The sequence below is a fragment of the Nyctereutes procyonoides genome, unplaced genomic scaffold (assembly GCF_905146905.1).
Source record: "Nyctereutes procyonoides isolate TBG_1078 unplaced genomic scaffold, NYPRO_anot_genome, whole genome shotgun sequence".
Classification (NCBI taxonomy): domain Eukaryota; kingdom Metazoa; phylum Chordata; class Mammalia; order Carnivora; family Canidae; genus Nyctereutes; species Nyctereutes procyonoides.
The window spans coordinates 11,707,926-11,721,571 of record NW_026575140.1 but is presented as its reverse complement, the minus strand read 5'-3'; the positions used below and the strand labels follow the sequence as shown (position 1 = coordinate 11,721,571).

Here is a 13,646-nt window from a genome sequence, read left to right as displayed (position 1 = left end):
CTTAATATTTAAGATTCAGCCCCTTTTTCTCTCTAGGTGTCTTTTTTTTTTTTTTTAAGATTTTATTTATTTAATCATGAAAGACATAGCGACAGGCAGAGACACAGGCAAAGGGAGAAGCAGGCTCCATGCAGGGAGCCCAAGCAGGACAGGATCCCAGGACCCCAGGATCACTGCCTGAGCCAAAGGCAGATGCTCAACCACTGAGCCACCCAGGTGCCCCTCTGGGTGTCATTTCAATTAAAACTCTGGTAGAGTACACTCGCATCTACCCCTGTAGATCTGACATTAATCTCAGACTCTACACCTGTTTTCTCATGGCTTCTTCTGGCCATCCACTTATACATATTCTAAACGAACCTCAGATTCTGTGCTCAGATCTGAATTCACATGAATTTAAAAAGCTTCTTTTATGTCATGACTTCCCAGTATTATCTGACTCAACACTCCTCTTTGATGGTTAAGTTTTGGTAAGATCGGGTCTTTCCTCTTCCATTTTTGCAGTCACTGTCCCCTATCCAATTCCCTCACTCAAAAGTTAACACCTGACATATAGTAATAGTTTAACGAGATTCTATGCTTTCAATTTCCTTCAGCCCAATCCAAAGCACACACCATGATAATATTTTGCAAATACAATTAAATACGGGCCTATGTCGCTACAGGCAAGGTCACTGTGGCAGGGGTCACTGTTCCTGCTCCTTGTTTGCTTTTACCAGCTCTATCATTTCCTGTTCCCACGCCCTAAGTTCTTAGGATAGAGCCTTCAGGTCCACCACAAACTCTGCATTCTAGACTTTCCACACAAGGCTGGGTGGGTAAGATACACCAACTATATTATATTCTTCTAAACCACCTGAGTAAATGGGGTCAGGGTGTATTATAGACTCTGCCAGCCCCAGATTCCAGGAAGTCTTACTTGGGCTTTGAGTCCTAAGCTTCATGCTCTTCTACTGCTTACAGAAAAGACAAATACTTGTAGGTACTCCAGAAATATCCATTTTAAAATATGCTCCCCAGGCAACTATCCCTGAACATTAAACTGTAACATTCTTCCCAACAATTTATTGGATCCTCTACTCCTTTTCTTAGGCCAGATAATCTACCTTCTTTTTTTTCCACATGGGATCCATTGTCATAAGTCAAATTTGGAACATATAGCCTGCCATTGAAGGAGCTTACTTAAGGTTCTAAATGAGAATTTCTCCTCCTGCTGTGCTCCCACAGCCCACTACCTATATATCAACAACAGCACCTAACACACTTTTTTTTTTTTTTTAAAGCTCTTTACATCTGTCTCCATAGCATGTATCCTCCAGAGCTTCTTAAATAAAGCTTGGCACGTGTCAAGTGCTGAAAACTGCTTTTGAACAAATCCATCCTGTCCAAAGAACAAGAACCACTGAGATAGGAAATGCTGAAACTCAGAAAGGAGTAATGGATTCAAAAAATCACATGAAACTTACTAAAGGGAACTTGTTATCATGGTGACAGTTAAAATTAATGAGAAAGGTTTCATATTTTACTTGTTAAGAGAAATCATCCATTTTATTTAAATCCTTCCCAGCATGGTTCATTTTAAAACATACTGCTCTATACAGCTCCATAGTTGCCAGTTCTAAAGCTTCCTTGCTTACCTTTACAGATGCCTTTGGACCTCTCTGCAGATGGGTTATTCTGTGCCTCCAAGCCCCAAGGCAAATTCCCTCCCTCCAGAAGGGAGACCAGAGCAGGTCTGGGAACTGGGTATCCTGAAAGGGGAGAGAAAATGGCACCTTTCAGCTGTGTGTCTGCTGTATCAAAAGAAGGAAAACCCCAAGAACCTCCCTAAGAGTAAGATCCACAGAAGGCAGCTCAGGATTGGGGAAAGCCAAGATCTGATCAAGAAGGAATCGAGCATTTATGATCCCTTTCTACTTTAGAGTAATGTAAGTTAGTGAGATCCTATAAGACAAACGCAAACACAAAGAAGGGGTCACACCCTTCCCTACACAAGCTAAGATCTTAGCTCTGGTAACACAAACTATGTATTCCTTACTTGGCAGAGCCCCCTGGAGGTGGGACATACTCTTACCAGGGGACAGCAATTCCATACATGGTGACCAAACTGACCCAAGATCTCTCCATACCCATCAATCTTTGAAGTGGGTCATTTGGTCTCAGCCTTGGAGCCACAGAGTGGAGGATACCGGAGACAACCATTCCCTCCCATACTGCACAGTCTATTAGAAGAGAACAAGGAAGGAAACAGCAGAGAACAGAGCTGAGTTCCAGCAACCTTACCCAGGGATGTCAAGTTCCCATAATTCTCTAGCATCACACTTCTGTACAGGGACTTCTGTGCAGGAGAAAGTCCAGCCCATTCTGTCTGGGTGAAGTAGACAGCCACGTCCTTAAAGGTCACCAATTCCTAAAACAAGAGGTTCCTGCTGTCCCAGAGCCAATTCTCTGACTCAGGGACAGAGTGCAGAGCACAGGGGACAGTATGAGGGAGAGGTCCTTTTAGGGATGGCTAATGAGAAAAAATGAAGGAAATGGATGTTAGACCATTAAATGACTTTTTACAGCCAAATGTCTGACACTTCTCTGATGGAAGAGCTTTTATTAGGACACGAAATGTACTAATATAAAACATGGTAACGTTTCAAAAACCCTGGAAAATTTGCATTACTTAAACTTCCTAAAGCAAATTCTTTGGTTTTATAAATACTTTTAATCTTTCGTTGTTACACCTACAAATGGACATGAGCTTCAATCAGTTTAGACACCCACTCACAGGTGGCATGTCAGGAACCACCCATTCCCCCTTCACTGCCTCAGCACCCAGGTAATCCATCTGTATCCACACATGCCCATTCTGCCCCAAACCTCAAGCCCACTTAACAAGAACACATCGTGGTCTGATGAGCCAGTCTCATCCAACCCCCACCTCTGCTTGTACTCAAGAATGATCAGCAGAGAGAGCTTAGTGCCGCCCAGAGCAGTCATTTCTGAGAGACTTCCTGATGGGTCTTCCTAGGAGAATTTGCTCTTGGAATCAAATTGCTACTGGGCAGCTCTTTTAGCTGCTCTTCTGTATATCTCCAAGACAATCTATAATAGTTCCTATCAACCAAATTTCAAGATTTTTCACCAGCCCCTCCTTTCTCTTCTCTAACAGTCCCAGCTCTACCTTCCTAGAAAGTGCCAGCATCTTGTTTAGACCCTCTATCTACTCTTCAGACTTTGGTATCAAACTGGTTACCTAAACATGCAATGAATATCCTCCTACCTTCTAACGCCTCCATTGATGCTGCAGATCTCCATCTTCCACTAGTTCCAGCACTGCCTCAGACTGCCTGGTGACCTAACATGGCTGACCCACCAACTACACCAAACTTATCTTTCAACCAAAACTAACTTTTCTAAATCATATAAACTCATTGGCACTGACAATTTTGTTTCCCTATCTCAATTAATAGTATCAATTTCAGGGATCCCTGGGTGGCGCAGCGGTTTAGCGCCTGCCTTTGGCCCAGGGCGCGATCCTGGAGACCCGGGATCGAATCCCACGTCGGGCTCCCGGTGCATGGAGCCTGCTTCTCCCTCTGCCTGTGTCTCTGCCTCTCTCTCCCTCTCTCTCTGTGTGTGTGACTATCATAAATAAATAAAAATTAAAATATATATATATATATATATATATATATATATTAAAAAAAATAGTATCAATTTCAGCCCAGACTCCTACACTAGAACTTGAGATTCACCTAGACTAACTCACCCCAGGACCTGGTCATTTCTCATATGCAGTTGGTAATCAGATCCTGCCAGTTTCATTGCCTAAATATTTCTGGCATCTGACTCTTCTTCACCATCATACAATCAGTACACTAGCTCAACAGCTGGGAACACTTAAACAGCTCCAATTCCAGGCTGTCTTGCACTGAATCCATCCTCTGCCAACACATACAATGATCTGTTTAAAATGACAACATAACCCAATAAACTCAATGACTTAATGAGTCAGCACTAACTACAATAGTGGTTATCAAAGTGTATCCCTCTCCCAGCAGAAGCAGGAGGAGGAAGAGGAGGAGGAGGAGCAGCAACAGCAATACCTGAGAACTTTTTGGAAAGCAAACTGGTAGGCCCCACCTGAGAGCAATTTCTGCCTTAATGAGCCCTCCAGGTGATCCTGGACACACTAAAGTTTGAAAAGCCTGGACTACAGGATAAAATCAAAGCTCAGGAAACTGAGCTGCATCAGGTGATAAGTAGTGAGAGGGAGGCATGAGAGTATACATAGAGAAACTAGCTGGAATGCTCTGCCAACAAAATCCCAGAGAAAAAATGACGAAACCTGAATGATGACAACGTAAAATATGGGACAAGCCGAAGAGACAGCAAGCAGAAGTTGGACTTGGTGCCTCTCTAGAAGTGGTATCAAGGGAGATTGAGTCAACAACTCACCCGTACTTATAGAAGATCAGAAGAGGATGGAAGCTACAGGGAAGATACTGCATCAATTAAATTCAGGGAGAAGGACCTACCAAATGTCAGAAATCCAAGATTGGGGTTTGGGATATGGTTCATGGGTCCTAAGTTACTGGATAAATAAGTCCCAGTACGAGGAAATGGTAATCAGCACCTAGAAACTCCCTAGTCAAAAAGTGAACTACAACCCAAGAAATGAATTGGCCAGTCCCACAAATGCAAAGTACTTAACGTTCACTTACAGATAAAGTCCATCAAAATACAGAGTTCAAGTGATTGGCTCAAGACCACAGAGGCCTGATGGGATCCCTAAATTCAGATGTCCTGTCACAGAGCATATTTGTCCTGGTGCAGATTTTCCTCAACATAGCCTACTGGTGCCTCACCTTAGCCAGCAGCACTTACCTCAAGGGCGATATATCTGTCCTGATCATGGAGCCTAAGCTTCTTTCTTTAGGAGGACAAAGGCTAGAGGCCCCCTTTTCTTGTCTTCCTCCTGTTAGCTCCCTGCTCCCACCTCCCAAGAACCTTGCAACCTTAGTGATCTCAATCACTCCCATTGAACACTGGATACTTCTACCACCAGCCTGAGTCCCTCATTCTCACAGATCCCTTCATGAGAGTCCCTCCTGCACCTGGGAGCTCTCCAGTTCAGCAGAGATCCATGGAGAACAGGAGGCTGTACTTCTGATTTCTCGGACACTCTCTCCAGCCAATGTTTTCAGGGCTTCTAGCTGCTCAGCTCCTCACCATCAGCTTTCTCCCCAACATCTAGTCATACTGGAGACAATCAAGAGGTGCCTTCCTGCTGCTTTAGTTCCAAGAGTCTTGCCAGAATTATCCCTCTCATGCCCCATTTCCTTCAAATAAGATCTCTGAAGGCTAACCTGAGTCACAGCTCACCTGGTGCCAGGCATTCAGGGGCATGGCTGACATCACCTGGTCTCCCTCTCAGTGAAGGGCAGGAGCTGAGGGAAGAAGCAAAGAGAACCATGAGTGAGCCTGGCCCAGCCAAAGGCTCTCCTTTAAACCCAGAAACCTGTGGCAATAACAATAGCAGCCATCATTTACTCAATGCCCACTGGATAAGTGGCATATGTTTCTTCTTTCAACCCACACCATACAAGTTTGAATTTGGAAGAAACAGATTTTGAAAGGGTAAGTAACTTGCCCTCGGGCACCAGAGCCTACCACCATCAAGCAACGCTGCCTGTTCTGGGTAAGACATAAGTACGGGGGAATACACAAAGAGTAAAACAATACTAAAACCAAAACTAAACAAAACTAAAGCAAAACCTAACAAGAGGAAATCTAGATCTTTTTTCTTAAAAATAAACGTTTGGAACACCTGGGGGGCTCAGCCGGCTAAGCATCTGACTCTTGATTTCAGCTCAGGTCATGATCTAGGTGTCGAGGTATCCAGCTTCACATTGGGTTCCCTGCTTGGTGGAGTCCACTTGTCCCTTTCCCCCTGCTCCTCCTCTTGTGCTCTGTCAAATAAACAAATGAAATTAAACAAAACTTCTACTGAGAAACATAAAAAGTAAAAAAAAAAAACAAAAACATAAATATATAGATATAGGTTATTGGATGTAAAATACATATCCCTTCATTCAGTGTCCACTTTCATCCTCTGAATTTTCTTTCTCCCAAATGAGAAAACAAGGCTATGAGAATAATTTTCTTCAAGGTCACAAGGTGGTGGATGAACCTGGATTCCAACCAGATGTGCCAGATTCCAAAGGCCACGTTTTTAGTTAACTACACTAGATCGCTTCCAATCATAATCCCAAAAGGATCTCTTAGAACCTGATAAAGTAATTCTGAGGTTCACATGGGGAGAGCTGTCACCAAGGAAGTTCAGATAAAGAATCACAGAGTAAGTCTTCCTTTTCTTGGATCTCAAGGCAGGCATCTTGTTGTTCACCACTCTGTTCTAGGACCCAGCGATGACCAAAACTGATTAGCAAAGGGCCCGGAAAGGCCACCTCAGCACGCCCAAATGCTGGGTTGTTACTTTAATTACATCGTCCCCCAGGACAGTTTTCTTGCTAAGCAGTCACATTCTGTCCCAAGGCCAGCATCTTCCCTAACCTCACTGCACTCTGTAACCTCCTGCTAGCCTCATCTGCCACCCTCCTGTTTAGCCACTCTGGCCTCCCTTCAGTTCCCTGTACTACGGAACTCAGGGCCTTTGTGCTTGCTGTTGCCTCTGTATGAACTACTCTTCTCCAACCCCAGGACCTCTGTAACTGATACGGTCTGCCTACAATACTCTCCTGCAGCCTGCCCCTTCCTCCCCTCGGTGATGCTAGATCATCCTTCAGATCATCCTCTACAAACCAGGTAGACGTTTCCCGTTAAACCCTCCACTCACACGGTGTTCGCTGTCCTGTAGACCACGTCTCCAAGTCTGAGAGGATGTATTTGCATTAGTCTGTGCTTTCTCCACCCAACAAACATTTGCCAGATACTTCATTCATTCCAGGCCAAGCGTGAGATACGGTGGAGAGAGGAAAAACGGGTGTGACCTTCTGGCGTGGAGCTTTGTCTAGAAGAAAGGAAAGGCGCACGTTAATCGGAGATTCTCGTAAGCGACTTCAAGGTCACAACTGTGATTACCGTAGACGGGACGACTCAGGGGTAGGAACTGACTGGCTTAACCACGCATGCCGTGGAGGTGGAAAGCCAAGGCTGTAGCACAGCCGAGACGGCGTGCCGCCAAGCGACGGCGGAGTCGCCGCACAGGATGAAGCCATGCGGGCATCTGCGCGCACGTACAGGTTGGTCTTCCGCCGAAAAACCACAGCCGCAGCTACCGGGTTACAAACGGGCGGAGTGAAGCGATCAGATTTGATTACGAGGTGACGTTCCCGTTGGACTGAAAGCTCCCCGAGGGGGGCCGACGCTCGTCTCCTTTAGGGCCGCATCCAGGGGCCCAGGGCAGCGGCCGTCCCTCAGCTGTTGGCTAAGCAGCGACCGGCCGGACCCGGGCCCGCGGCGCATCTCCTTTCCATCCGCAGCCTCCCTGCCCCAACGCGGCCTCCCCCCACCGCGGCTTCAGGGACGCGGCGGCAGCTCCTGGAAGGGCGCAGCGCGCGCCCCCCGCACACACCACGCGCCGCCGGAGCCCCCAGCTCACCTCCGGAAAGGCGCAGCGCGCGGCGGGACCGGAAGTGCGTCACCGCGCGGGAGCGCCGCCCGAGCCTCCCGTACGTCCTCTCTAGGACGCCGAGCGCGCCTCGGTGCTCTGCGGGCTGCGCGCCCCGGGGAGGCCGGCGGGGCTCCTGCACCCCCGCCCGGGAGACCTGGAACGGCGGGGGAAGTTGGCGGTGGTTGTCGCTGCGCTCTAACCGGTAGCCTTCTCTTCAGTTCAGTGTTGGCAACAAGCCGCGGTACTATCGGGAGCACCTGTGGATTGTCCCCAGTGGAAAGCACATTTTCTTTTTTTTTTTTAATCATTATTTTAAAAGATTGATTGATTGATTAATTGATGATAGACACACACACAGAGAGAGAGAGAGAGAGAGAGAGAGGCAGAGACACAGGCAGAGGGAGGGAGAAGCAGGCTCCATGCAGGGAGCCCGACGCGGGACTCGATCCCGGGACCCCGGGATCACGCCTTGGGCCGAAGGTGGTGCTAAACCGCTGAGCCACCCGGGTGTCCCCAGATATTTTCATTTATCGCTCCACAGTTGACGCAGGTTTCTCAAAATACACGCTATTCACATCCCTCATTTGAAAGTATTATCATCGTTGTTATTAGGGCTCACCTTTGGATCTTGTCATTTCATTTCACCAAAGTGGCAAAAACACACGTATATTAACATGTCACAGTTTTTTAATTGTTTTTTAAGGTTTTATTTATTCATGAGAGACACAGGGAGCGAGGCAGAGATATAGGCAGAGGGAGGAGCAGGCTCCCTGTGGGGAGCTCTATCCCAGGACCCCGGGATCACGGGATCACGGCCTGAGCCAAAGGCTGACCCTCAACCACAGAGCCACCCAGGTGCCACTCACAATTTTATTTTTTAAAACACTTTATTGTATTTTGATAGAATTAGTTTCAGAGTGGTCCACAGATGTCCTCACAATGCCAAAGAGGCAGTCAGGCAAAAAACAAACAAAAAACCCTGTCTCTTTATAAATGAATGAATGAATGAATGAATGAATGAATGAATACTTAAAAAGAAAGAAAAAAACCTGTTTTCCTGAGGGATAAAGATCCAGTCACATTAAGAAAGACCAGGACTGTGAAGGGATACTATTCCAGAACTATTTAGGAAATGAAAACAGCGGAGATTTTTTAAAAGACTGAATAACAGATATGAGAGACAGGGAGCAATCTACTATAGCCATGAAGTTTGAGCGACCTGATAGATGAAGGTGTCACTAACGGAGATTCGGTTAATTCAGGAATTTAGGAAGAGGAGCTGGTTTCAGGCAGGAAGATCACAGAATTTGGTTTTAGAAATTACACACACACACACACACACACACACACACAAACACACTTGCTTTATTAAAATGTAATTCACATCCCATACGATTCATCCATTTAAAGTAAACAACTTAGTTTAGTTTTTGGTATATTCACAGAATCGCACAACCATCACCACAGTCAATTTAGAATATTTCCATCATTCCCAAAAAGAAACCCTGTAACTATCAGCACCAGGGCTCACTTGCCATCTTCCCTGTGATAGGCCGGATACTGTTCCCCTCAAATATGTCTGGAATTCATATGTTGGATTTCATGACAAAGGAACATGAAGGTTACAGACGGAATTAAGTCGCTTATCAGCTGATTTGAAAATAAGATTATCCTGGATTATCTAGATGAGCCCAGTGCAATCATAAGAGTCCTTATAAGTAATGGAGGTCATGAGAAGAGCCACAGAGGTGACAAATTGAGAGAAACTTGTCCCATCATTGCTGGCTTTGAAGGTGGAGGAAAAGCGCCACAAATCACAACAAGTGGCTTCTAGAAACTGGAAAAGGCAAGAAAATTAATTAAGTCTCTCCTTAGCCAACACTTTGAATTTAGCCTGGTGAAACCCATTTTGGACTTCTGACTTCTAGAACTATAAGATAAATTAATAAGTAAATTGAATAAATGTGTGTTGTCTTGTAAGTCACTGTTCGTGATAATTTGTTACAGCAGCAACAGAAAATTAATACAATCCCTGTGTGAGGCCTTCCTCCATTCCTAGACAACTACTGATCTACTTTCTGACTCTACAGACTTGCATATTCTGGGCACTTACATCATATAATATCCATTAAATCTGGACATAAAGCAAAGATCTTTATTGTTGGCCATTTTATTAGTCTTTGGAATAATGGAAACCTATGTGATCCCTGGCAAGACTTGGGAAGAGCTTGATTTTTTTTTTGCTTGGGAGGGGTTGCTATACTTTTAATCTGCACAAACCCTCAACAACAACAACAACAACAACAACAACAACAAAAGACTATCCCAGTGAGGAGAAATGTCTCAGTTATCTCTGGTAAGTGATCACTCCAAGCAGAGAAGCAGTGAAATTTGAGATGTGGTGTTCTTTTTTGTTTGTATATATATAAACATTTGGAATTTTATTTAAACAAAAATCACAACCATGAACATTGTTACAGTTAGAGGCCCTCTTGGTTCTCCACAATGATACTGAGCACCCTCACACGGGCTTCCCATTGTTTAGTCTTTAAGCAACCATCTTTAAAAGAAGGAAAAGAAACTCAGCACACTACCATTTAACTTGTTTTAATGTTTCTTCACAAATGGTGAAAAGTACTAAAGTACAGACAAGGAATAATCATAATGTTGTGGCCACCATTATAAATATGGAATTATAAATTTAAAACATTTTCTGGTTTAAAAAATAAATCTCGTAGTCAAGGCAGCTCTGTGGGGTCTCTGCATCTAGTAGGGCCAGTCTCTGCTCACCTTTATCCATTTTCCAGGTCCTCCGCGCCCGCCTCTTCTTCCTCCCATCTATTCCATCTCAGGTCCAGGGGGCCCACCAGGACCACCTTGTCTTCCTCCGCCACAGCCACCTGGGTCCATGCCCCGGCCACCACGGAAGCCTCCTCTGTCTCAGGTCACCTCTGAACACCCCACCCGGACCCCCTTGGTCCACGAGGCCACCTCTTCCTCCCCGCATGCCACCAGGGCCGCCTCTGTCCCGGTCACCACCCAGGGGCGGGAAGGGTGGTGGAAGGAAGCCTTCAGGCTTCAGAGCCTTACACTGGTTGCATTCTGTTCTCCAGGCAAAGTTCTGGTTTCCACACCCCAGATTGGGGCGCTGCCAGTCCTTAGCTTGGTGCTGGACGTTTCCTCCTCCAGATGGGCTCCCTTGGGAACCCTAGGGTCCTCCTAGGGGAGAGCCACCTCTGTCTCCTCCATGGCCTCCCATGTGACCCATGGGGCCCCCAGGACCTCCTGGGCCCCCTGGACCTCCATGGAGTGGCGGTGGCATCCCTCTGCCTTCACGGGGAGGCATACCACCCCACATGCTGTTCGTTGGAGACCTATTCCGAGCAAGAGAAACCTTAAGTTTGCTCCCTTGAAAATCTTTCCCATCAAACAACTCCACAGCAGCCTTGGCAGTTGGTGGATCTTCATAGGACACTGTAGCATCACTTTTGGGTTTTCCTGTTTCCTTGTCCAAGTAGATATGGATCATGGGTTGTCCGGTTCTCTTGCTCATCTTAACAACTCCACACTGCTTAAAGAAGACTGCCGGATTGTCTAGAGTCACAGTGTCATTTAAGCCTTGCACATAAATTACACTGTTGTCAGAATCTTCATCTGGATCTATAGGTGGGCCTAGATCAAGATCTGGTCCTTCATCCATGGGTCCACCAGGCTTATTGAAGCCACCTCACTCTCCCGTGCCCATTCCACTGAGTCCTCCTCCCCTCCCACCTCTGCTCATGCCTCCCCAATCAAATCCCCCTCTTCCCCTGCCCCGGTTATCAGGGCCACTCATGTTCTGGTTCTCTTCTGGTCCAGAAAATCCTCCAGACTCCTGCCCATAAACACCCATGCTACTGGGGTGGTCCTGTTGGAATGAACTCTGCTGCCCGTAGCTGCTGCTCTGTTGGCTATATTGACTTGGAGCCTAGCTGTAGGATCCAGTTTGGAGGGGACAACTAGTGGGCAGCTGCTGCCCATAGCTGCTTTGTTGGCCATAGCTACTCTGCTGTCCATAGCTGCTCGGCTGCCCATAGGTAGCCGAGAGTAACTGCTGAGAGTAACTGCTCTGATCATAACTAGTTGGCTGTGTAGAGGAGTAGCTGGTAGGAGGATAAGATGGTGGTGCTGTGACTGGCTGCATGGGGTAGCTCCCAGGTACCTGGGGATAACTGGATAACTGTAGTTACTCTGTCCATATCCTAGGCTGGGCTGGTTGTAACCCCCTGTTCTAGATTGAGGTTGACTAGTCTCAGCGGGTTTGTTACCGGTCTTGCAGGTGTGGTGGCTGCTGGCTGCTGCCCATAGGCTGGGTAAGCAGGCTGAGTGCCATATGCAGACTGAGCGGCATAGGAGGCCTGAATAGTAGTGAGCGTAGCAGTGATGGTATCATAAGAACCAGTGCCGTACCCCTGGACAGGCTGACTGTATGCTTGGGGGGCAGTTGGAATAGTATAACCAGCAGGACGCTGTCCATAAGAAGTTGCCTAGGTGGTCTGCCCATAGGTCGCAGCGGTCTGAGCCTGGTTATAGCTGATATCAGTGAGCTGTCCACAGGTTCCATAACTTTGCTGCCCATATGCCTGGGTGGCCTGTGCATATCCTTGAGTTGGTTGGGCAGTGTATGCACTGTAGCCCTGGTAGGCTGCAGCTTGGCTGTAGGTACTATAATCCGTGGACGCCATCTTCTCTCCTTCCTTCTCGTTCTCTCACGGTCTGTCTCCCTCTCGCCTTCCCTCTAGGCACCCTTGAGATGTGTTTTGAAGTCCTTTGGACAAACTACATACTGCGGCACCTTTCAACCCTGGCCATAATGACCATTAGCAGATTCCTCCTAGCAAGGCTTGAACTTAAGTGCCCTGTTTCTCCATGATATTTTATTTATTTTTATGTAAGGTTTTTTTTTTTTCCTTCAAATCATTTAGTAAATAGAGCAAGATTATTGTTGCAGGTGAATGGCAGGTCAACAATACTGTCACAAGTGACTCATGGGGAAGGGTTAGAAGTTAAACAATGTTGCTTATTTCTTGCATAGTCATATTTTATGAATCAGAGTGTATACTATTCTTGATATTTAGAGAGAAATTCAGTAGGATTTTGCAATTTGGGTTTCCCTGACCAAGACTCTAATCCAATGTTCTTTGGACCTTTAGAATGGAGAAATGCTAGCCCATCTGAAATCCTTTTTGCTTAAATGGTGAGTAACTTCCACTCCCAATTATCTACGCGGTATCCCAGTGCATCTTTAGAATTAATAAACAGCTAATTGGTGCTGTCCTACTGGACCACCTACAAGAAAATGTATACTCATATCCAGATCTATTGTGGTATCTACCATCAAACATAATTATCTTAACGCCTCAACCACTCCTCAGATTCCACTGGGAGCCACCTTTTCCTGTGGTCACCTTATGGCCTGAATACCTGGCTCTCTCTCTAACTCCTATGTTATATATATATATTTTTAAGATCTTATTTATTTACTCATGACAGATACGGAGAGAGGCAGAGACAGGCAAAGGGAAAAGCAGGTTCCATGCAGGGAGCCTGATGTGGGACTCAATTCCAGAACTCCAGGATCACACCCCGAGCCAAAGGCAGACGCTTAACCACTGAGCCACCCAGGCGTCCCCTATGTTATCTATCTTTAATTTAGACTAAGAGCATTATAAGTCAGGAAAGCCAGAATATAGCGTATGATCATGGCACATTTGCTGTTTGTTATTCTTGACTTTAAAGTGGTGGGGAGGGATCCCTGGGTGGCACGGCAGTTTGGCGCCTGCCTTTGGCCCAGGGCGTGATCCTGGAGACCCGGGATTGAATCCCACGTCAGGCTCCCGGTGCATGGAGCCTGCTTCTCCCTCTGCCTGTGTCTCTGCCTCTCTCTCTCTCTGTGACTATCATAAACAATAAATAAAAATTTAAAAAAATAAAAATAAAAAAAAAATAAAGTGGTGGGGAGGGCAGCCCCGGTGGCGCA

General features: G+C 46.2%; 1 protein-coding gene and 1 pseudogene across 8 annotated transcripts in view; both read right to left on the bottom strand.

Annotated features, from left to right (window-relative positions):
• Positions 1–7,656, bottom strand: part of ZNF23 (zinc finger protein 23) — a 36,412-nt gene extending 28,756 nt beyond the window's left edge. For 6 of the 8 annotated variants that reach the window (XM_055304989.1, XM_055304981.1, XM_055304986.1 and 3 more), the window contains exons 1-6: positions 7,255–7,602; positions 6,851–7,024; positions 5,822–5,963; positions 5,377–5,441; positions 2,284–2,410; positions 1,638–1,751 (exon numbers count right to left, since the gene is read on the bottom strand). The gene's annotated coding sequence lies outside the window, so the exon portion shown is untranslated. The other 2 variants (XM_055304982.1, XM_055304983.1) reach the window with 2 other exon arrangements.
• Positions 7,092–12,351, bottom strand: LOC129496844 (RNA-binding protein EWS-like; annotated as a pseudogene).
• Between the last annotated feature and the right edge of the window lie 1,295 nt (positions 12,352–13,646).